A 22177-nucleotide genomic window follows, 5' to 3' on the forward strand; every position below is an offset into this window, starting at 1 on the left:
CAGATCTGATCGTTGAGGCCGCAAAAACTCCATCTGTTGCTCGATGGCCAGATCGAAACGTTACGACACAGATCCGAGGGTCTGTGTCGTAATGCAATTTCCCAGCCAGATTCCAACGGTGGTGGCCGGAATCTGGCACTGCGGGTGATGAGAGTGTTTTTGTTATTTAACAAACTTTTTATATAGGGGAGTGTTAGTTAAATTAGCAAACCTAGGGGTTTTTTAGAAATTTTTAAATTTATAAAAAACTAAAATATCAAACTTTCAAGGGCATTTTAGTCTTTCACTATTAACAAAAACAAGAAATCACTAGGTACCTGTTTGTCTTTTCAAACCTTTTAGGTACCACTGTTCGTTACGGCAAACCTTGGGTATGAACAAGCGCTCAGCCTAAAATTTCATTTCAATTATGTCAATTAGGGTTTAGGGATCTAATCACTTCCCCAACCTCACGGAGGCGCTGTGCAAAGAAATTCCAACTCACTAATCTAATTGACAAATTTTTCCACACTAAAAAAATAAGTAATTTAAAAAAAAAAAAAAAAAAAGCCCCATTCAGATCCCATCCAAACATATTAGAAATTCCGAATCAAAATCTGTAGAATTGAAAAAAACCAGACACAAAATCACGAAAATAAACCTTTTCCATCATCAATGAGAATCGGGTGGTCACAGAGGCTGAGAAAGAGTCCTTCTTCGAAGGCAAACACAGCAAAGAAGACGGAGAAGACGACGACGACGGGCAAGGGGAAGACTTAGAAATGATGGACTGATACTCGAGGGGCAAGAAGCGCTCCAAAGGCGTCGGATTCGGCGGCGGACTTGAAAATGGAAGAAACCAAGGACAAGCGGAGGCGTCACGGGGGGTGGTGCAGGTGATGACGGCGGCGATTGCAGCCTTCTGGTAATAAGCTCGTGGGGCTTTCTGGTTCGCGTTTGTTGTGTGTTGTCAGTGGTTCGTTGGAGGTGTCTTGCCATGGAAGTAATGATGGTGATGAATCTTGGGGGGTTTTATAAAGAAGGAGAGAGATTCAATCGAAAGCTTAGCGGTTAGGCTTGCTATATTTTGGATGTTGTCGGAAGGATCTTTCATAGAAAAATTAATATAATTATTATTTGATAAAATAATATTGGACCACAATTTGAAAAGTTAATTACAAATATCAATAATTCAACACTAACAGTTCTTTTCATAAATTTTCTTTATAAGCTAATGTGGCACTTCGTAATGATCAGTTCATAAGAAAACCCATATAAATCTCGTATGAGTCTCCTAATTAATTACAAACTCACAATTGTGAGCTGCGTAAGAGTTATGAGAGAAAATTTGTAAGAAAGAGTTGGTGTAGTATTACTCTTACAAATATTTATTAAATTAGAATGAGTAAAAGACATTTACCCGCCCAAGGTTTTGCAAAAGCGGGTTTCCACCCATAATTCATAAATTGCTTCCCGTCCAATTTTAAACTTGTTACGTAAATTTGCTTTCACCAGGTTTGACGAGTCAAATATCTTTTCGTCCGGTTATAATAATAGTAAATAGTAAATAACTTTATAATCCTGAAATTTATAGAATTAGCAAAATAATCTCTTTTATTCAAATTTATTTCAATACCACGATATTCTCAAACCCATCCTCTTCTTACGGCAGCTAGATCTTTCTCTCTCTCCTTAACTCTTCTCACATCTTTCTTCTTCTCTTTTTCATGTCATTCTGGTAACCACACATGGTCGTGGTCGCCTCTTTCTTTCTCACTTTTGCCGTAACTCTTTCTCTCTTCTCTCTTCTCTTTCTTTTTCTCTTTCTCTTTTCCTTTCCTTCCCGCGGTAGCCAAATCTGGTCACAATGGTGTTGGTGGTAGTGGTGGAGTTGGACGCGGAGAGCAAGGTTTGAGTTGTGAGAAAATTTTAAATGTGGAGGTTTATTTAAAATTTTACTAATTTGGGGGAGTAGAGAGATAAGGTTTACTATTGTTTGAATAAAAAGACCTAAGCATCCTTTAATTATTAATTTAAAATTTGAAATTTAAAATTGGGTGAGAATTCACAATTTATGAAACCACGGGTGGGAACAGTAGATTTGTAAAACTTGGGTAGGTAAATGTGTTTTTTCGATTAAAATAATGTCTACAACTTTATGAGATAAAATATTCGTTATTCGTTAAATTTAGTGTTCAAATAAACAATATGAGATCAATAAATAAATATTTATTAGTGATATAAGTTTAGCGACTAACTAACATAATAGAGTTTTTATCTTTCAAAATTTTTTAAAGAAAATTATAATTAATTATATTGATGCATTAACCTTAATTAAGAAGTAAAATGTATTTGTCCAAACCTTTATCTACTTGTAAGTTTGATTTATGGTGGAGTGGATGTTATATCATACATGTTTATGTGGACATATAGTTGTTAAATGAGTGAATATAACTTGTTTTATTGAAAAAAATATAATAATCTACATATTCATATGATATCATGTATACATGACGTGATTGATGATGACTTACAATAGTTAAACGAATAAATTATTCGCTAGTTTCATAACAATGTCGAAGAAGCTTAAGTTTGAACTCAGATGTGAAATCTTTGTTTTGGTGAAATCCTTCCCAAATCAATTAACTTGGTAGAACTTTCCCCAATTTTACACCACAGACCTCAAACGAGATTCATATTCCTCTCTAGACTTCTGAATCACCATTCCTATTAACCCATCAACCGAAGCATCGAATTCAACCTTCTTCAGGGATGTCTAAAATACCCAAAATCAAAATTTCAGAAAACACATATCAATAGGCGGTGACTAGCTTCCAAAACCAATGAATGGTTATCAGAAGAACACCAAAGAATTCAAGCCCCTTTTATAACTAGAATCCCTGACAACATCATTAAAACTATCCACTCTTCTTGTTCCTACTCTCTCCCGAAACAAAAAAAACTTGGTAGGGAGAAAAAAAGATTATAGTTCAGGATGATGAAGCGATCGGCAGAGTCGCGATTACCGAGAGATGAAGCGAGCGGTGAGTCATTGTCTTCGAGAGATGAATGATCGAGACATGAGCAGAGTCATGGTGACAAAGAGATTTAGAATTAGGGTTTGATGTTCGAATTGAAATGGGATACAAACATCATTTTGACATAATTTAGAAGGCAAAATGGTAAATTACATAGATCCCCCTAATAGTTGAAAAACTTGCATAAATCCCTGTTGAGCTCAGGTAAGCTCGCGAGCCCTCGAGCCGAGTATTAGGAAGCTTGAACTCGATTCGACTCAGCATGGGAGCTGCAAGGACTCGACTTGCTTGACACCCCTATTCTGAACAAGTAGTATACAAGTTTTTGGATTATTGCTAAATTATGACATCCCCCTAATATTTGCAAAACTTGCATATGTCCCCTATTGAGCTGAGTAAGCTTGTGAGCTGCTCAAGCCGAGTATTGAGAAGCTTGAACTCAATTCGACTCGCATGTGAGTTGCTCGCAAGCGATCGACTCGCTTGAGCCCTATCCGAACAAGTAGCAAACAAGTTTTTGGCTATAGTGAACTATTAGCAAATAAGTAGTGAATTTCATTAAACTATCCTTTGCATAATATGGGGTTGTCAAAAACATTTGTAAAAAGTAAGAAATTAAAATGAATTTAATTATTAATATGGGGTTAAATTTATCATTTTGAAATTATAAAAAATAAATAAATAAACAAGTTTTTTTTTAATCTATATGTAGAGTGCTAATAGATGATGTACTCTTTTTTTTCTTTTTCGAATAAGTTTTACGAATCTTTATCTTTTAATCCGCTCCATCAAGATAGGAGGGCTAAATGGCTTGATGGGCCTCACGGCCCATGTTAACCTAGCTCTTATCAAAAATTGTTTTTTTTCAAAAAAAGAAGGAATAATATTAGAGAAAAATGGTAAACTACTATTTTATTTGACCCTAAATAGACATATTTTTGTTGATAAATTACTTTAAGTTTTTATGCAACATAATTAATGGTCAATTATTTTATATAAATCCTACATTTGTTAGTAAATTCCATTTTCATATGAAGAAAAAGACAATATCCATCTATAAGGGGTTTGGATATATATAACCGATAATCATTATTTCTAAAATAAAAGGTTTTAATAAATGACAAATTTAGTCCTAAATTCCATAACTTTACAATTATACCCTTATAAGATTTTTTTTTTTTTAATATATAACACTAGATTATCAAGATTAGATAATCAAACATTAACAATATAATTTAATAGTCTAATTAAAGGCACAATAAATCATGCGATTACAAAAACATATCCAACGACTTTGTCCTTCGTCATTTTTTTGGGAGGATTCAATTATGTAACATTATGACAAAATGATCTTTAAACAAAAAACCTGACATTTTGAAAATCAAAATTAGTAAAATGTAGGAATTTCTCTTTTTGAAAACTTTTTGTAGAATATAATGTTTGGCCAAAAGCAATGGCAGGTCAAAAGTATCTCTAAGGGCACAATTGATTGATGCTACCATATTCTAAAATCTGCAAACAAAAGCAATGACTAAAGCAAATCTCAAGCTACCAAAGAGGCTTTCAACAAGATTCCGAGTCTGCAAATCCAGCGCAAACCATGGTATCAACTTAAAGGTGCAAATGGTAGACACAATGTAGATTTGTTTATAAATGAACACAAGGTATTGATGACGGTTTCAAGGACGGTAATGTTATCGCCAATGCCTTGACTAGTCTCAAACCATTGGATTACATTCAGAAAAGATTCAATGGGCCCCGGCACAGTACATTGCCAGCCGATACCTTAGGGCTTAGCAATAGTTAAAGCCTTCTCCAATAATCTAAAAGTCTCCCTTTAAACACAAATTCAGGATTATTATACTTCTTGCTATTTGCGAACACACAAACAAAATGACTTATTGGAGAACAAAACCATAAACAAACTTCAAACTCTGATTCTTCTTTCTTCCACAACAAAGGCTACCTTAGCATTCAACTACTTTCTTTTTGTTTCTGGGATATTGCAAGGCCACCATCGCTTCCCTTTTGCAGATTATATGACGCGATCCCATTCACTTTCAATTTTCAGCACATGATAATAATAACCTATTGTACTACATGGAATAATCAACCTAAATATGTCATCAGAATCTGCCGATACAAAGATTCCATGAAATCAATGAATCTAAATATATCACCATCTGCCTGATAAATGGACTCTTACTTGAAAGCAAGCTGAGAAAAAGAAGATCTCAAAGAAACTTCAATTAGCACAAAGCTCAAATTAATCCCAATGCACAAACAAATTACATATTCATAAAGGGAACATCACATGCTAAACAAAAGTAATACACAAACAGAAGGTTTGAACAAGAGACAAGCTGTAGTACTAATAAATGCCATTATATTATGTCAATGGCAATACTTAAGGAAGAAGATCACTATTTATTTACCCTGCTTTGGCCTTATCTCGATTCCTTGAACAATAAGGCCACGCTTCCAGTTACCAGCCCTCACCTCCAAAATACTCATTTCTAATTCACCATCTTCATTCCTGCATTGTAAAAGTCACCTATCTCGACCCAAGCCACCTGTCTCTCTCTCCTTGGGATGATGGCCATCATTCTGGCTCGGCAAAGATGCCTGCCATCCTAAACTGCGGCTGCGATATTAATAGACCAGCACGCCTCCCTAACCGATATGCATTCTCGCCCTCTCACTGCATCCAAATAGACAAATTGTTTGGCTTCACTTCCCACAAGTCAATATGCACCTACAGGTAGACATTCAAACCATAAGACCCTTCCGTCAGCTTGAACCGAGATAGGTCGTGTAATCTGTCCCTGGGGACAGAATGCAAGTACTAATCTTTCCAATATCTCAAGCCAACACACATCTCTAAGCTCAGCAACCTCTTGGAACCTGTAAATTGTCAATAAACTAAAGCTCATCCGGAAACAGTTAGGAGAAAACTAAAGAGACAAGAAAAAGCCTTGATATAAACCTCGCGCCAGGAAGAGAAGTCCATCCAATATGCGGAGTATCAACCCCCACAATCATGAGATCCCTAGCAGATATCATGTAACATTCTTCCCACTCTGCTTATCCAAGGAAAAAGCCTGTTCAAAGTCAATAAACAATTAGATACATCACTGCCAAAGAGGAAAGGATAATATAATAAAACCCCAAAGTTTGAGAAAAGACAATGAGGGCCAAAATGCTTTCAATTGTAAGAGAACCTCCCTTCAAGGCCATTAATTAGCTTAAAATTTTTCATTTCAATTATGTCAATCGGGTTTAGGGATCTAAATGAACTTCCCAAACCTCAGGAGGCGCTGTGCACAGAAATTCCAATAACTGATCTAATTGAAAAATTATATTCCCACACCAAACAAATATATAATTAAAAAAAAAAACCCAATTCAGATCCATCCAAAAAATAATAGAAATCGAATCAAAATCTCCTGAAATTGAAAAACAGAAACAAAATCACGAAAATAACCTTTTTCCCATCACAATGAGAATCGGGTGGTCACAAAGGCTGAGAAAAGAGCTCTTCTCGAAGGCAAAACACACAAAGAAGACGGAGAAGACGACGACGGGGGGCAAGGGGAAGACATAGAAATGATGGACTGGTACTCGGGGGCCGAAGCGCTCCCAAACGGCGTCGGACTCGGCGGCGGAATTGAAAATGGAAGAAACCAAAGACAAGCGGCGGCGTCAGGGGGGGGTGCAGGAGATGACGGCGGCGATGCAGCCTTCGATAAAAAGCTCATGGGGCGTCTGGTTCACGTTTTGTTGAGGGTGGTCAGTGGTTCGCTGGAGGTGTGTCGCCATGGAAGTGATGATGGTGATGTATATTGGTAGGGTTTTATAAACAAGAGAAAGAGAGATCAGTCGAAAGCTAGAGGTTAAGTCTACGCGAGGAAGTTTAAAACTGATATTTGCCTTCCCAGTTTCGAAGTAGAATATATCCTTGAGAAGGTTTTTGAAAAAAAATCTGACATGGCACAGCAAAGCGTAATTAAAGCAGGACAAAAAGAAGAAAGTTTGGATGAAAAGATTTAAACATTGTAGGTTAAATATAATAATAAGAAGTTGATTTAAAATTTGAAAGACAAAACACATTTATTTCAGTTTCTCTTTCTCAAAACATGATTCAAAACTCTTCTCTCTCTCGTTTTTTCTTCTAATTTTCTACCATTTCTCAATGTCTTTACTCTTGCATTTTTGCCATTCCGGTTAAGTTATAATGGTTGAGATCCTCAAAGAAACCGAAAAAAAACCATCCACTCTCCAAATTGTAGGCACCATTGGGTTTACCAAAAATGGAAAGAAGAGGTTGTGGTGAGCAACTTCTGATGACCGACGTTGCTCCATCGGCAGAGGACACCCCATCGGTAAAGGAGACGGCATTGGCAGAAGACATCCGTCGGCAGAAAGAAGGGACGACAAGATTCGAAATTGAAAATGAAGAGGAGGACGCCAGCACAATTCCAGCAAGGAGGTGGAAGAAGGGAAGAATAGGGAATAATCATATATTTTATGAAATTATTGCTTGTTGGTGCCAATTTAAGGAATTGGTTGGTGTTTGTTGTTAAGTTCATTTTTACATTTTGTCGAGTAGTTGGAAAGCATCAGAGGAGTGGGTGTTTTGGGCTTCAGAGGACCGGGGAAGGAAGCAAGCAAGGCCCTAGGGAGGTTGTTTATGGTAGGTTGGATGGCTTTTATTGGCAAATAGAGCGGAGTAAGGGGGCTGGGGCTTGCCTGCATATTATAGGGCTGTCCACGCGCAGTCAGCCCTGCATGGCTTGCTTTATCATCTTCTGTATATTATGCCAGCAAGAAACAAGAAACGTCAAGCAAACAAGAGTACATTTTCTACCTGTTTATTTTAGTCATTTATTACATTTTTGGTTGATTGTGCAGGGCTATTGTAGAAGTACATAATTCAATTTTCCACGGTCGATTATTGCATGTAATGCTAGCAAGAAACAAGAACTGTCAAGCAAACAAGAGTTATGCATACTCTTTCCAAGCCTCATGGTTCATGTCTTTTTTGTCTATTATGATGAAGAATTTGACATTGCTTTTTCGCAGGTCTTGCGATTTGTCTATTAATGGTTTAAAAACTTTGAAGCAACGAAGGAGGAAGGAAGGAAGGCATTGAAGCTATGGGAGATACAAGCTTGGAGTAGATTTAGCTGTGTTTTTGAGTAGCAGAAAGTGTATTTAGTTAGATAGGGCTGGTTGGATCTATTGAATCTTAGAGTAGGGACTAAAGTGTATTTAGTTGAGACAATGCATGTTTTGGTAAGTTGTTATTTTGGGAACTGCTAGAACTGCTAGAACTATCATTTTCCAGATTTCTTTATGTATTTGCTTCTGTTAATCAATATAATTTCCTTAATTTTTCCCTTAATCAATGTTTGGTGAGTGAGATCGGTTGATATCAATTATGCAATCGTGTACTTAAGGATTGTATAGACACAAATCAGCTAAGCGATCAAGGCTTATATAATTGGATGCTTAAGCAAGAGCTGCATCGCTTAAGCGATGTGTACTTGAGGATTATTAGACACAAATAGTCTGTTGCTTAAGCGATGTGGCTATCGCTTAAGCAATCAAGGCTTATCATGTTGGATCGCTTAAGCAAGAGTTGACATTGCTTAGGCAATCGTGTACTTAAGGATTATTTAGACACAAATTAGTCTTGGTCGCTTAAGCGATGTGAGCTATCGCTAAGCAATCAAGACTACATATACGCGCTTAAATGAGAGTTACATCACTTAAGCGATCGTATACTTGAGGATTACTGACACAAATTAGCCCTGGTCAATCAAGCGATGTGGGTTGCGCTTAAGCGATCGAGGCTTATTATGCTTGATCGCTTAAGCGAGAGCTAACATCGCTTAAGCGATCGTGTACTTGAGGATTGTTAGACACAAATTAGCCTTGGTCACATTAAGCGATGGGCTATCGCTTAAGCGATCAAGGCTTATATATGCTGGATCCCTTAAGCGATCGTGTACTTAAGGATATTTAGACACAAATTAGCCTCGGTCATTTAAGCGATGTCAGTTATCGCTTAAGCGATCAAGACTTATTTATGTTGGATTTTTAAGCGAGAGTGACATCGTTTAAGCGACTGTGTACTTGAGGATTATTTAGACACAAATTAGCCTTGGTTGCTTAAGCGATGTGGGCTATCGCTTAAGCGACAAGGCTATAATTAGATCGCTTAAGCGAGAGCTGCTTCACTTAAGCGATCATGTACTTAAGGGTTATTTAGACACAAATTAGCCTTGGTTGCTAAGCGATGTGGGTTATCGCTAAGCAATCAAGGCTTATATATATTGGATAGCTTAAAGAGAGAGCATTGCTTAAGTAATCTTGTTTTTATTGGATTATTTAACAACCCCATATTAAGTAACGTTAATGTTAACTTGGGACGTTCACAACATCACAGATTCGGGAGAAATAAAAAGCAAATTAGCCTTGATCGCTTAAGCGAAATCGGTTATTAAAACATATTAAGGCCATTTTGGAGGATTTTTGACAACCTAATCTTCAACTCAATTAAGGCATTTAAGAAGATTATTTGTTAATTAAACCTCGGACGTTCACAACATCAAAAATAATAGTACGATATGTGACTAACAACCTTATGAATATGGGAAAATGTCATAGCACACTAGTGTGACAGTTAGTAGAAAATATTCATTTCACAAATATGTATTTGAGAAGGATATAATTTCACTCATTCCACATTATGGAATATAATTTCTCACGCAAAACATTCATAGTATCAAAAGATTGAGAAGAAAGAAGCAAATTAGCCTTAGTGCTTAAGCGACATAAGCTATCGCTTAAGTGATCACGACTTATCTATACTGGATCGCTTAAGTGAGAGCTGACATCGCTTAAGCAATTGTGTTTGAGAAGGATTATTCTAAGTACGAAAGCAAATTACCCTTAATCGCTTAAGCGATGTAGCTCTTACTTAAGCGATCCTATACAGATAAGTCGTGATCGCTTAAGCGATAGCCTATGTCGCTTAAGCAACCAAGGCCAATTTTCTTTGTACTTGACTATTCCTTCTCAAAAAGATCGCTTAAGCGATATTAGTTCTTGTTTAAGCGATCCTATACAGATAAACCGTGATGCTTAAGCGATAGCCGACATCACTTGAGTGACCAAGGCCATTTTCTTTGTACTGGACTATTCCTTCTCAAATTCAAGATTGCTTAAGCAATGCCAGCTCTCGCTTAAGCGATCCTGTACAGATAAGCCGTGATTGTTTAAGCGATAGCCAACGTCGTTAAGTGACCAAGGCTAATTTTTTGTACTTGACATTTCCTTCTCAAATTCAAGAAAATTAGCTTAAGCGATGTCATTGCTGCTTAAGCAATCATATTGATAACATCTCAATGTGAATGAATTTATATTCACAATAACATCTCAATATTGAATTAATTTAGTAGCACAATAGCAACTCAATATTGAATGAATTTAGTAGTACAATAAGAGCAACAATTAAGTAACTAGAAGCATCCTTGCTATTATCTATTCAAAACTTCAAACAAAAAGATATCCAATTGTTAACATAAAAAAATTGAAAAGAACAAGCATTCATAACAAGTCCATGAGACGAAAAAGATAATCTCATAAAGTACTCATCAAAACCATTAAAATTATTTTATGATTCACACATAAGCCTTCAACGGTTGGCCTTGGCAACTCTCTCAATTTATCATTCTTCTTGATGGCATAGTTAAAAATACAAGGATATAAATCAGTTTAATGCACACAAAGGATTAAACACAGCCAGAGAAACTAGTGAACAAGTAACGGAAAGAATCTAGCCACTCACCAAAATATTCAATGCCCAAAAACAACTTGTCCCAGTCTAATAATCGCCAAGTGCCTATGCAAGAAAAAAGAATATTAACCAATACATTAAGGGTTGACAGATTTAAAAAATCTATAAAGTCGCATAAGTGATCTAGTGTATCACTTAAGCAATCTACTGCTATAACCCGATCACTTAAGCAATTTGTTGCCATTTACGAGACTTATACCAGATCACTTAAGAGATATACTAGATCGCTTAAGCAATTGCTGCCATATACGAGACTTTACTAGATCACTTAAGAGATATAGTAGATTGCTTAAGCGACTGTTGATATACCAGACTTACACCAGATTGCTTAAGTGATCCCTTAGCTCCAAAATAATTTTCAGTCATCTTCACCTATAATCAGTGCTACCACCCCCAGCTATCCACAATGTAAGAAAATCATCAACAAATCACACTCCTTTCAACTGCATTACATCAAACACAACGCAAGAACCTAAACCACTAAATCGAAATCATAACCCAAAACCAATCCATCATTAAATCTTAAATAGAAATAAATGCAAAGAGGAGATACACATACCTAGACAAAATGTCAAGAGGAGGAAGAGGCGGATCTTTGGCGGAGAAGATGTTAATGGCGGAGGACGAAGAAAGTTTTAATGGCAGATGAAGAAGAAAAGTGTAAATGGCGGAGGAAGAAGAAGATGTAGAAGAAGAGGAAGAAGATGTAAACGAAGCTTAGAAGAAACAACGAACAGGGGAGGGATGTGTTAATGGCGGGAGGAAAAAGAAGAAGGTGTTTGGGTTGTTTGCAAGAATTTCGATTCTTTGGGAACATGTTATAATTTTTAAAAGATTACACATACTTCATTAATCCTAATTAACCACTAATCATATTTAATAACCTTAATCAATAATAAGGCTATTACTTAACACACTTCAAACTAGATGACCTTTTAATTAAATTTGAATTTGATTTGGCCTTTTAAGAAATGTCCCAAGCTACCGCGGTAAAAAAATAAATGAAAACCGAAAACGAACCCAAAAACCGAACCGAAAAATCGGATTTTTGGTTTAAAAAATCTCTAATCGGTTTTTGGGTTCAAAAAATCTGAAAAATTGGTCACTAAACTAGTTTTTATTAAAAATCCTAAATTATAAAGTATGAGTAATTTCAACCTAAATCCTAACTTTCAAATTTCAATTTTAATCTGCCCCTCTTTTAACATTTTTGGGGGCAAATAATTAAAATGCCATATGGCTTTGAATTTAACTAAAAGGCCATCTAGTTTTTTAGTCTTTACTAAAAACCTATTTTTATTAAAACAACCTAATGACAATAAACACTAATCATGGCTAATTAGAACTAATGAAGTATGTGTAATTTTTAAAAATTATAATATGTCCCAGAGACCTGAAATTCTTGCAAACAAAAACCAAACATAACATTTCTTGTTCTACCTCCGCCATAACACATCCCACCTCTGGTTGCTGTTTATTCTAAGTCGTCTACCTCTTCTTCTTCCTCTTCAGACATCTTCTTCTTCCGCCATTAACACTATCTTCTTCCTCCGCCATTAACATCTTCTGCCCTAGATCTTTCCTCTCCTCCTCCTCTCCTCTCCTGACATTTCGTCAGGTATGTGTATCTCCCTTTCCTTTATATTTCGATTTACAAAGATTTAATGATGGATTGGGTTTGAGTTATGATTTGATTTAGTTGGTTAGGTGTGGGTTGTGTTTGATGTAATGCAAGTTGAAAAGAGTGAAATTTATTGAATATTGTGGGTAGCTGGGGGTGGTAGCACCGATTGGAGGTGGAAATAACTGAAATGAAATGTGTTTGGATATGATGGATCGCTTAAGTGATCTAGTATGTCTGGTATAATGCAGTAGATTGTAGATGCTTATGCGATCAGCTATATAGCAAAAGCGTTTAAGCGATCTGCTATAAGTCTGGTATATGGCAGCAAATTGCTTAAGTGATAGGCTTATTTATACCAGGTCGCTTAGGCAATCATTCATCGCTTAAGAAATCACGTCAGGATATACCAGATTGCTTAAGCGAAACACCAGATCGCTCAAATGACTCTGCAGATGCTTTTTAAAATCTTTCAATTCTTAATACATCAATTAATAATTTTTGTTTTCTTGCATTTAGGTACTTGGCTATTATTAGACAGAGATAAGTGTTTTTGGGTGTTGAATATTTGGTGAGTGGGTGGAGGAAGAAAGTTGCCAGAAGTGGATTAGGAAGAGCAAAGAAGTTATATCAATGTGTGGAGCCAGAGGTTAGTTTTGATGAGTTGATTTATGAAATAATTAGAAGAGGTGATTTGAGTTGCTCACGTAGTGATATAGTTGTGAAGTATGTTTTAAGCAGAGTTCCTAAACATTATAAGGTACCTTCTACTATATTAAAGTTGGATAAATGTGTGAAGTTATATATAATTATGTGGGCATAATGGTTCAAGGCCGTTTTAAGGGTTTCTTTTGTAGATAAACCTTGGAAGTTGGTTCAAAAGAAGGGGATAACGAGGAAACTAGTGAGAAAATGCTGGTTTTAATTTGAAATATGAGGGCATTGATTTCTTAGTTCGAGGTGGCAATTACAGGTAGTAGTGATTCCTTTAAATACAGATTATGCAAAAGGTGTGTTTGTGAGAAAGAGAACATTAAGGTCCTTTAAGTAGGTTCAGAGGTGGCAATTGCAGGTAGTAGTGAATCAGCTCATGTTTTACTGATGGATTGGACTTGCGCATAGGATATTTATTGACAACAAAGAGAAAGTGGTGAGGAAGCTAAAACTTGTTGGTGAGAGGTAATTTGAGTTCATCACAAAAAGTCTAATTCATCAGTAGTGACAGTTGCATGTTGGACCGAAAGTGCAAGTGGCGGGTTTATTATAAAAGGTTGACGGGGTTCGAAAAATTTATGTTAGCACGTATACCCGTGAGCACATGTGTGGTTGTGGACATATTTCAAGTGAGCATCGACAAGCCTCTATTGATGTTAGGACAATTTGTCAAAAGTCAGTTCATTAGGGAAAAGTCCATCTCCTAAGGACATTTAGATACTTGTGCACACAGAGTTGGGAGCACTGTTAGTTACTGAAAATGCTGGAAGGGAGACAACAGTACAAGATTTTATGAGGGGCATGTTGGAGCACAGTACGCAGTATTAGAAGCATACAGTTATATGCTTTAGTTGACAAACCAAGGTAGCATGATGACCTTGAAGTGGGACAAGAATATAGGTTTAAATATTTTTTTGTTGCTTACGGTGTGTGCTATAAGGGGTTTTGTAAACATGAGAAAGGTGTTGGTTGGTGATGGTCTTTTTGACAGGAAGTATAGAGATACATTGTTAGTAGCCACTACAGGACAACAAGAACACACATATCTCGTTGCATAGTGTGTGGTTGACTCTGAGAACGACAAGTTGTGGACTGATTTTTTCAGCAATTACGTACGATAGTGCCTGACAGCGATGAGTTTGCATAATATCTGATAGGCAAACTCTATAAAAGAGGAGATTGCCACTATTTACCCTCAAGCACATCACGGATTCTGTATGAGACACCTTGGTGAGAACATAAAACAAATTTAAATATGCTGGCCTCCTTCAGACATACTCAAGGAGCATTCTGCTAAATCTGAATCAAGGAAGATAGAATTGCTAAGTATCTTGAACATGATGTGGTTTCGAGCAATGGAATAGAGCTTACTTCTTGGAAGAAGGTTTGATGTCATGACACAAACATAGTCGAGTCCATAAAGTAGAAGTTGTTAATAGAAAGAGAGTTTCCAATAGTTGCCTTTTTCAGTGCAATCCAAGGGACATTATCATGGTGGTTCTATAAGCGTGTACGGAGTTAGATAATTTTACCACAACCGTTTAGTCAGCTAAAAATTATTGCGAGAATGTATAGAACCGTCAAATGCACTGTTTGCCTATCCTCTAATGCTCAAGAGTTCACCGTGGCTATGGTCTGGATGCCCTAGTTAACCTTCTAAGTAAAACTTGCAGTATAAAGTGCTTGACATTCAAATTTACCTTTTCTCATGCACTAGCAGCATTGAAACAACAGTAGCCATATTTTTGTTCAAGAATTTACATAGAACTTTGCTCCCCTCTCTATATGGCAAATCACTACATGTTAGCTTATTTGGAAACGATATATCCAGTTCCTCCAAAAGAGCAATGGGTGGTGCCAGCAGAGTTGGTTGACATTATCATCCATCCACCATTCAAGAAGATAGAAAAGAGGAGAAAAAGAGTTAAGTGTATTCCATCAACCTGTGAGGTTCCTTGGAGCATGAATAAATGTCAATTTGCAAGCAACCTGGCTATAAGAGAAGTAGTTGCTAGAATTGACCACATGCAGATCTAGAAAATTAGGTTCAAAATGACAGTAGCCAGAAACAAGCAATTTGCAGATAAGATCGATCGCTTAAGAGATCGACTGTATCTGTAGATCTGAATAGTAGATAGTTTAAGCGATCAAGAAGAAGGATGAAATCGAGAGAGTTGCCAAGGCCAACCATGAAGAGTTGTTGTTTTCAATTTTTTATGTTTTAAATTTATTGTACCTTGAATAAATCATCCTTATAACGTATTAAATCAAATTAATTATATTTCATTTATTCAACTTTAAAAAGGGTTTAAGTTAGTAAAATTTCGATATTACCTCTGTACGACACTGATTGCTGCCCAAAGAAGTAAGACACGCAAAATAATATTATCAACATATTGTTGATCAAGACAATCAATCAATCAATCAATCAATTTACTGAATTAATCACGAGTGGGACGTTAGTAGAAACGTACCTCATTTCACAAATATGGATGGTTATGATTGATATAGAGCTCACTACAATACATAATATAATTTCTCACTGAAAAGTGCACAATATCAAAAGATCGGCGAGATAAGAAGCAAAATGTCCTTGGTCGCTCAAGCAATTAGAATCGTATAGCGACCAAGGCCAAAAGTGAAGAATCGCTTAAGTGATATTGATTCTGCCTTAGACATGGTTGCTTAAGCGACCATATCCTTAAGTGCCAAGGGTAAAAGTGAGAATTGCTTAAGTGACATGTAACTAGGGTGACTTGATTTCCTTGCACATGATCGCTGAGCGACCAAAGGTAAAAGTGAATATCACTTAATGATCTGCTCACTTGTACGTGATCGCTTAAGCGACTAGACATGATCTTAAGAGATAAGCGAGCATACAAGATAGCTTAGAGGACCTAGGATTGCTTAGCTATCCAGTATAGTTGGATGACCTTTATTCAGCCTTGACAAGATATTATCACTTAAGTGACCAAAGCTAAATAGATAGGATCCAAGCGACACCATATATCGCTTAAGCGATTAAAGGTAATTTACTTTGGTACTTTAAAAGCATTCTATACTTATTTCTTTTCTATGTTATGTACAACGTGAAAAGAATTAATTTAATTAAAATATAATTTTGAAAAAAAAATCGATTAAGTGGTATAATAATCAAATCAATTGACACAAGATAGATCATTGTCCACTGAACTAATCGTACAGTCAAAATTGAAGGTTATTTCAATCTAATCATTCTCAAATACATCATCCATATTTATGAAATCAAGTACGTTTACTAATGTGTCACACTAGTGTGCTATGACATTCATCCATTTATCATATGGTTGTAACCTTAATATGTGTTGATGGAATTAGGTTGCAAATAATCCTTCTTAATCGGCATTAATAAGTGTTACTAACTGATGTCGCTTAACAGTAACATTAATAATCATGTATGTTGTGAATGTCTGAAGTTCACATTAATGTCACTTAATATGGGGTTGTAATCTATTCCAAAAAAAATAAAAGGAATCGCTTATCATCGCTTAAGCGATTAAGTGTTTATAAGCTTTCATGCTTAAGCGATAATGTTAATGCTAAGCGATCTTGTGAAAGGCATAAAAAAATAACCCAAATACATCGAATCGCTTAAGAGATCATTTCTCACTTAAGCGATTTGTGTTTTAACCTTAGTCGCTTAAGTGATCTATACTTAGTCGTTTAAGCGATTCGTACAAGCAGAATCAAGATACATTAAGCGATGCTTCACTTTTACCCTTGGTTGCTTAAGCGATCATGTCAAGGCAGAATCAATATCTGCCTAATGCATGATCACTTAAGCGATTTACTGTCTTGCTTAAGCGATTCTTCGCTTTTTCCCTTAGTTGCTAAGTGATCCAGTCCGAGGCAGAATGAAGATCTGCAGATGCACAATCGCTTTAGGATTTACTGTCTCCTTAAGTGATTCTTCCTTTTACCTTTGGTCGCTTAAGCGATTTGGGATTGTTTAAGCAATAAGTCTGAAGTAGAATGAAGATCTGCCAGATGCATGATCGCTTAAGCGATTTACTGTCTCACTTAAGGATTCTTTGCTTTACCCTTGATCGCTTAAGCGATTTGGTGATCAAGTCTGTAGTAGATCAATATTTCCCAGATACATGCTCGCTTAAGCAATTTACTGTCTCGCTTAAGTGATTCTTCGCTTTTACCCTTGGTTGCTTAAGCGATTTGGGATCGCTTAAGTGATCAAGTCCGTGGCAGAATCAAAATCATCCCTGATCACGATCGCTAAGTGATTATTTGTCTCACTTAAGTGATTCTTCGCTTTTACCCTTGGTTGCTTAAGTAGTTTTGGATACTTAAGCGATCAAATTCGAGGCAGAGTCAACATTTCCCAGATACGCGACGTTTAAGGATTTATGGTCTCGCTTAATCGATCTTCGCTTTTACCTTGGTCATTTAAGCGATTTGGTATCGCTTAAGCGATCAAGTCCATGGCAGAATCAAGTCTACTCAGATGCACAAAGCTTAAGCGATATGCTCTTGTTTAAGCGATTCTCAATTACCCTTGGTCGCCTAAGCGATTTTGGATCATTAAGCCATCAAGTTCGAGGCAAAATCAATATTGCCAGATGCACGATCGTTTAAGCGATTTACTGTCTGTTAAGAGATTTGGGATTGCTAAGCGATCAAGTATGAGGTAGAATCAACATCTGCCTAGATGCACGATCATTTAAGCAATTATGGTCTCGCTTAAGCGATTCTTCACTTTTACCCTTGATGCTAAGCAATTTGGTATCCTTAAGCGATCAAGTCCATGGCAGAATAAAGTTCTGCCAGATGCACGATTGCTTAAGCGATTTATTGTCTCGCTTAGCAATCCTTTATAGAAAACACCCTGGTACTTATGATATATGTAGTCGCTTATATAGCTTAGTGATCATGGGCATTACATATTTTTTCTAGCTTTTCACTTGAATTTTGACAAACTAAAATCACCCACACATATTAATTCCATATTTTCTCCTGAATTTGATAACCTAATTGCATCAAAACATCAATGCCATGTAACAAGAATACTAAATAAACTCAAACTCAAAGAAGGAAATAAATACTGAATTGCTTTTGTACAAATCTGAAATGTGTCAATTACATTAAATTACAACATTATATACAACAAATAATGTCCATATACACCCAAAACAAAAGCAAGGCGGCAGCCTCCATCCCCCTCCCATCATTTCTTTAGCCACTTCCTACCTCCAAATATCCAGTATACCTCAGCACCACAACCCAAGTATCAATAGCCTGACCTAACAACACTAACTGATCCAATTCAAGACAATCCAATTATTCAAGACAACCCAATAAGACAGCATCATAAACTATAAAATTCTAAGTCCAACTTCTACCTTTTGATGACAGCCAACAATGACTTGGATTGGGTTATGGTCAGTCAAAAGGGATCCATATGCTATAGAAGCACTCAACAGCCAAGCGCTCCTGACAATTGCTTATTGTTTCATCATTCAAGCCGTTCATGGGTGTTGGTCATGTCAACTCAATAAATTTTAGTGCATAAGCTGCAATCAGTACTACAATAAGAGGAAGACATTAACTTAGAATCAGCTTATAGAACAATTATATTATGTAAGTTTTATACAAAATTACCTTGAGTCATTTGTAGGGACGGGAAGGCAATTGAGTGACAACTTTCCCGTCAGTAGTCATCACCCAAGTGCTAAAACATCCCCCATCGTGCAACAGTCGTAGGACAATACACATTATGGCTACAACTATTCTACAACTATCTCTCCAATAAATATTAGGTTGTAGTTAAGGATCTGCAGCAAGCCCTCCTTTGATAGTGCAACGATGGTTATCCATGCATATCCTTGATGTTCATAATGCAGTATAATCTTTTAATGTTTTCCCAACGTTGCCATATTTGGGTCTTTCCCCGTACAATATACATCATCCTATCATTAAATTGAAATCATCAAGGACACCGTCGAAGTCATCTGTGGCCAATCTTTTCCATTTGCTCCCCTTGTTGCACTGCCATTGGCCTTTTTCATTAAAGTGTCATATGTAGTTACTAGCGTTTGGCTAAAGGCCACATCGGTGATGGCACAATGCGAATACAAATATCACCATTACTGCTATGTCATAGTTTATAGTGCCAATACCTCATGATGTGCTGCATCAAATAAAAACAACATGATAAGTATATATACCTCAAAAAACATAAGCAAAAATAAGGGAAATAACTATTGAGTCATCGAGCCACTACCTATCGTTAACATCTTTTCAAACCGCTTCTGGGAATAATCCCCAATCTTGCACTTCATATGCCTATCTTCTAGAATCATTGTAATAGGCATATAAGAATTTTTTCTTTTTCTCATCTATTAGCCTATACAATCGACATTTAACTCCTCCGTTTTCACTTGCCCACTCCTCTACCTTCCTCCTCCATTTTCACCTCCCCACTGTCTCGTCTTCCTTCTTACCCTCTCCTCCATTTTTGCTTCTCCACTTTCCCGGACTTCCTCATTTTTTTTCTTCGTTTTCCTCTTTTTTCCATGCGTTATTGCCATGTAAGGAGAAATTACAGCTTACTCTTTCGGCTCTCTCTTTATGCTCAGGTTGAACTTTAACCGTTGAGCTTCAACCACTTTAAATACCCTACCAACTTCCTCCTCCACCTATTAACTTTCTCTGCCACCCTATCAACTTTCTCCCCACTTTTTCATCCTCTTCCATCCTCCAAACCTCTATAAACGACTATTGTAAAACTCTCAAACAGACTGTTTATGAGGTCACCACCTCATTCTTGACCTAGATGCCACTGCAAAACGATACATGTTAGCGGTTTGGCAATTGGGTGGAGGTGGACAAACCTCTTCATCCTCTTTCCTTCCCTCCCGTCGATTGAGCTTCATCATCTTCGGCGTCAACAACATTCTCAAGCAGTGGCCCTGTAACTGCATTCACATGCGTGACCCTTTCTAGGTCCCACATTAGGTGGTCTACCTTCATCTGTTGCATCTCTATGCTTTGAATGATGTAACATACTCTTCTCCACTTCACTCCTAGTAACAGTGAGGAAGGGATGGGACTCCGCAATAAGAAAAAAAAATTAATCAAATTAGCTACATTTAAAAGCAAGTGCATATTCAAAAGATTAATAATTTAATCTTACTCAAGCCGCTTGAATTTTCATGTCTATTTGTCGCAATCCCAATGGGTACACTTCTCGATGTGCCACTGCAAACACTAGGAAATTGCGGTTGCTCATCCAAAGTCTTCATCCTCCCCCCGCCTTAGCCAGGTAGGGACGACCTCATACATCTAAGCCTACATCGTAAAAAATAATCTATATCATAATTAAAACACATATAATATAAAAAATTAATAAAAAAGCTATTAATATTTACTTGCATTACCCATGGGAAGCCAAATAATGTACGTGCTCGGTCTATTCTTCTCGACAGATTGGGGTACCCTTAACGCCATGTCTTTTCCTGTAGGGAGCCATGGTTAGCTGAAATGATACCCGTCCTCATGGAAGCATTAAAGAGGTCCATGTTGCTTGCAAACTTCACCCAATCATATTAACGACTTTTGTTGAGTCCAAAGCAATTAGGATCAAATGCACGAACCGTACCAGGCACATCTTAAACCTTTCTGAAGAGGTATACCCACCTTCTCTAACCTCCTCTAAATCGTGTCTTGTAATGGAGGCCTTCCCCCCAAAACCTTTGTAGCCAAGTTATCAGCTGCCGACTCTTCTTATTCTCCATTGCTCTTTTGCATTTGGAAATGCCCCACATCTTAAGCCTATCATTAGGGCATATTCTAGCATCCCAAAAAGTAGTGGCTTCCTATCCACCACGAACTAAATTTCATTTTTTTTTGGCTAACTGAGTGCAGCAACATATAATGCTCTCCTTGTCCCCAGACACATTTTTTTAAATTTTCTCCAATGTTCACAAAATGACTGAAAAAACTTTCTTTGAATCGGCCATACCCTCTTTATGTTCCTGTAAAATCTCCATTATTCTTGTAAAAAATTATCAACTTGACCTAACTGTCACCCTTATGGGGAAGTACGGTAACTTATCGCTTACAACCTCTAACCCATAGTCTTTATAATTTACGCTTAAGAAATTTTGCACAATTGATATAAAAAAAAATATCAGCAAAAAAAAAAAAAAAAAAAAAAAAAGAAACCAAAACAACCAATAGGCTGCCAATTTGGGGATATGGGCTTTGAGGGCATCAGGGAGTGGGTGTTTTTGGCTCGAGAGGATCGGGGAAGCCAACGCAAGCCTACAGAGGGGTTGTGGTAGGTTCCATGAGATTGGAGGGCTAAGGATGGCAGAGGTGGCGGAATAGGGGGGGCTAGAAGGCTACTGCATATTGCAGAGCTGGCCACGCACACCGCGTGTTGTGCATGGCAAGCTTACAATATGTAGGGCAGCTCTCCTGAGCGTGGCCAGCTCTGCAATATGCGGGTAGCCTTCCAGCCTCCTTATTCCGCTACATCCTACATCCCTTAGCCCTCAACATCACACAAACAACCTCCCTACGGTCTCTCTTGCCTTCCCCTATCCTTTGGAACCTAAACAAAGCCACTCCTCCAATGTTGCCAATTGCTCGACAAAATGCCACAACCACCATAACAATAAAACCCACTACATATCCCCCAAATTCACACAAATCAATCAATTTCTCATCAAATTAAAAAAAAAAAAAAAAAAGTAAAAACCATACTCTTTCCTCATTGGCTTCCTTCTTCTCGCTTGAATTCTTGCCAGTGTCCTCCTCTTTAGAACCGTTTTCTGATTCTTCTCTCTATTCTTATGTTGTTGTTGTCTCCTCTACCTCTGGACCATCTTCACTCATCGGATGATCCACCGGAGCATCTTCTTCGACAGCCATTGAACTACCACCGCAGTCACTGGAGTCTAAGAT

At 37.1% G+C, this 22177-nt stretch overlaps 1 pseudogene; it reads right to left on the reverse strand.

Moving 5' to 3' along the window:
* LOC116116726 overlaps positions 1 to 22177 on the reverse strand; it is a 28845-nt pseudogene that overhangs the window by 1454 nt on the left and 5214 nt on the right.

The sequence above is a fragment of the Pistacia vera genome, unplaced genomic scaffold (genome assembly GCF_008641045.1).
Source record: "Pistacia vera cultivar Batoury unplaced genomic scaffold, PisVer_v2 Contig78, whole genome shotgun sequence".
NCBI lineage: Eukaryota > Viridiplantae > Streptophyta > Magnoliopsida > Sapindales > Anacardiaceae > Pistacia > Pistacia vera.